We start from the raw sequence: 3,558 nt of genomic DNA, 5'->3' as shown, positions 1-3,558 counted from the left end.
CATTTGTCCTTGTTGAATTTCATCCTATTTACTTCAGACCATTTCTCTGATTTGTCCAGATCATTTTGAATTTTAATCCTATACTCCAAACCACTTGCAAACCCCCTCCCGCCCATCTTGGTATTGGCCACAAACTTTATAAGTGTACTCTCCATGCCATTATCTAAATCATTGATGAAGATATTGAACAGAACCAGATCCAGAACTGATCCCACCAGGACCCCACTCAGTATGCCCTTCCAGCATAACTGTGAACCACTGATAACTATTCTCTGGGAATGGTTTTCCAACCAGTTTTGCACCCACCTTCTAGTACCTCCATCTAGGTTGCATTTCCCTAGTTTATTTATGAGAAGTTCATGCGAGACAGTATCAAAAGCTTTACTAAAGTCAAGATATACCATGTCTACTGCTTCCCCCCATCCACAAGGCTTGTTACCCTGTCAAAGAAAGCTATCAGGTTGGTTTGACATGATTTGTTTTTGACAAATCCATGCTGACTGTTACTTATCACCTTATTATCTTCTAGATGTTTGCAAATTGATTGCTTAAATATTTGCTCCATTATCTTTCCAGGTACAGAAGTTAAGCTGACTGGTCTGTAATTCCCTGGGTTGTCCTTATTTCCCTTTTTATAGATGGGCACTATATTTGCCCTTTTCCAGTCTTCTAGAATCTCTCCTGTCTTCCATGACTTGTCAGAGATAATCGCTAGTGACTCAGATACCTCCTCAGTCAGCTCCTTGAGTATTCTAGGATGAATTTCATCAGGCCCTGGTGATTTGAAGAAATCTAATTTGTCCAACTAATTTTAACTTGTTCTTTCCCTATTTTAGACAATTGTATTGATACCTTATGAATGAAATACAAAAAGTGTACAAAAAGTTAAATTAATGTTATTACAGTAATCCACGGAAATTCTAAGTAGACATTTCCAAAAGTAGATGCTTTGAATAACTTTTTTTACAAACTACCTTACTATTGAAACATTATCAATAAGATCACATTTTTCATATGTACATTTAAAACTGTCAGTGATTCAGGCACTCTTATTTCAGAGACCTGTACCTGTGGAGGCATGTTTTTAACATGTTCAAACGAGAAAATGAATAATTTAGTTGACAGACCACAAAATGTGCCCACATCATTCACACTCCAACAGCATCATGAATTACACCTGAAGCATCTGTTTACACCTAATCTACAAGGTTCTCACAGTGTACTAAACAGTGCACAAATGGTAAAAGAACAGGAGTACTTGTGGCACCTTAGGCCTGGTCTACACTACAGGTTTAGGTCGACTTTAGCAGCGTTAAACCGAATTAAGCCTGGACACGTCCACACAACGAGGCCCTTTCTTTCGACTTAAAGGGCCCTTTAAACCGGTTTCTTTACACCACCTCCGACGAGGGGATTAGCGATTAAACCGGCCTTTGCGGGTCGGAATTGGGGTAGTGTGGACGGAATTCGATGTTATTGGCCTCCGGGAGCTATCCCACAGTGCTTCATTGTGACCGCTCTGGACAGCGCTCTCAACTCAGATGCACTGACCAGGTAGACAGGAAAAGACCCGCGAAGGTTTGAATTTCATTTCCTGTTTGCCCAACGTGGAGAGCACAGGTGACCACGCAGAGCTCATCAGCACAGGTAACCGTCATGGAGTCCTCCCAGGATCGCAAAAGAGCTCCAGCATGGACCGAACGGGAGGTACGAGATCTGCTCGCCATATGGGGAGATGAAGCAGTGATAACTGAACTCCGTAGCAGTAAAAAAAATGGAAAAGTATTAGAAAAGATCTCCAAGGCCATGAAGGACCGAGGCCATAACAGGGACACACAGCAGTGCCGCGTGAAAATTAAGGAGCTACGGCAAGCCTACCACAAAGCCAGAGAAGCAAACGGAAGGTCCGGGGCAGAGCCGCAAACTTGCCGCTACTACGCGGAGCTGCATGCGATCCTAGGCGGTGCAGCCACCACTACCCCAACCATGTGCTATGACTCTCTCACTGGAGAAACACACAGGGAAGACGGTTCGGGGAACGAGGAAGATGACGATGGAGGTACTGTAGGTAGCTCACAGAAGCAAGGAAGCGGAGAAACCGGTTTCCCCAACAGCCAGGATATGTTTGTGACCCTGGACCTGGAACCAGTAACCCCCGAACTCACCCAAGACCCTCAGGGCACACAGGAGACCTCTGGTGAGTGTAACTTTGTAAATATTTGTAAACATTACAAAAAAAAAGCAAGCAAGTCTGTTAACATGTATGGGGATGGAGCGGAAATCCTCCAGGGACATCTCCAGAAAGCTCTCCTGGTTGAAATGGGGTGATTTTATTAAGGGGGACATTCAGAGGCGTCCGTTCCTGCTCTTCTGACCAGAAATGTTCCCCGCTGTTAACCACGCGGTGGGGGGGAGGGGTGAAGTGATCATCCCAGAGAATCGTGTGTGTGTGTGTGGGGGGGGGTGGTTTACTTGTGTTTGTGCCGCATGTTAACCGGGAAACCGCAGCCCCCTCCTTTTACATTGAAACCCCATTTTAAATGGACAACCCAATTCATCCTTGATATGGGAAATGCGCTGCTGTTTGCAACCTTTCCTGCATGTTAAGAAGGTTAAAAAAGCCAAAACACTGTGGCCTACGATGGCTGCCTGCAAGCCGAAATATGCGACCTTGTAATGAAAGAGTGTACCCATTGTTCCCTAAAATGTGTCTTTTTTAACCACCTCTCCCTTCTCCTCCACCAGCTGCAAATGTTTCTCCTTCGCAGAGGCTCGTGAACATTAGAAAGAGAAAACGTAAGACGAGGGACGAGATGTTCACGGAGCTGCAGATGTCCGCCCAGGCTGATAGAGCACAGCAGAATGCGTGGAGGCAGTCAATGTCGGACATGAGAAAAGCCCAATATGAACGAGAGGAGAGGTGGCGGGCTGAATCGCGGGAAGAACAGAGCAAGTGGCGGGCTGAAGATGATAGGTGGCGTCAGCTTGCAGACAGACGGCAAGAGGCAATGCTCCGTCTGCTGGAGCATCAAAGTGATATGCTCGAGCGTATGGTTGAGTTGCAGGAAAGGCAGCAGGAGTAGAGACCGCCGCTACAGCCCCTGTGTAACCAACAACCCTCCTCCCCAAGTTCCATAGCCTCCTCACCAAGACGCCCAAGAACACGGTGGGGGGGCCTCCGTCCACCCAGTCACTCCACCCCAGATGATCGCCAAAGCATCAGAAGGCTGGCCTTCAATAAGAGTTAAAGTTTTAAAATGCAGTGTGTCCTTTTCCATCCCTCCTCCCCCACCCATCCCAGGCTACCTTGGCAATTATTCCCCTACCTCTGTAAGGAACTAATAAAGAATGCATGAATGTGAAAAAACAATGACTTTATTGCCTCTGCAAGCGGGAGGGGAGGGGAGGGTGGGGTGGGGTGGTTGGTTTACAGGGAAGTAGAGTGAACCGGGTCGGGGGCGGGGGGTTGGAGGGTTCATCAAGGAGAAACAAACAGAAGTTTCACACAGTAGCCTGGCCAGTCACAAAACTGGTTTTCAAAGCTTCTCTGATGCGCAC

This window comes from Trachemys scripta, chromosome 6 (genome assembly GCF_013100865.1).
Source record: "Trachemys scripta elegans isolate TJP31775 chromosome 6, CAS_Tse_1.0, whole genome shotgun sequence".
Taxonomy (NCBI): Eukaryota; Metazoa; Chordata; order Testudines; family Emydidae; genus Trachemys; species Trachemys scripta.
The sequence above is the reverse complement of the archived record's forward strand: the minus strand, read 5'-3'. Positions refer to the sequence as shown.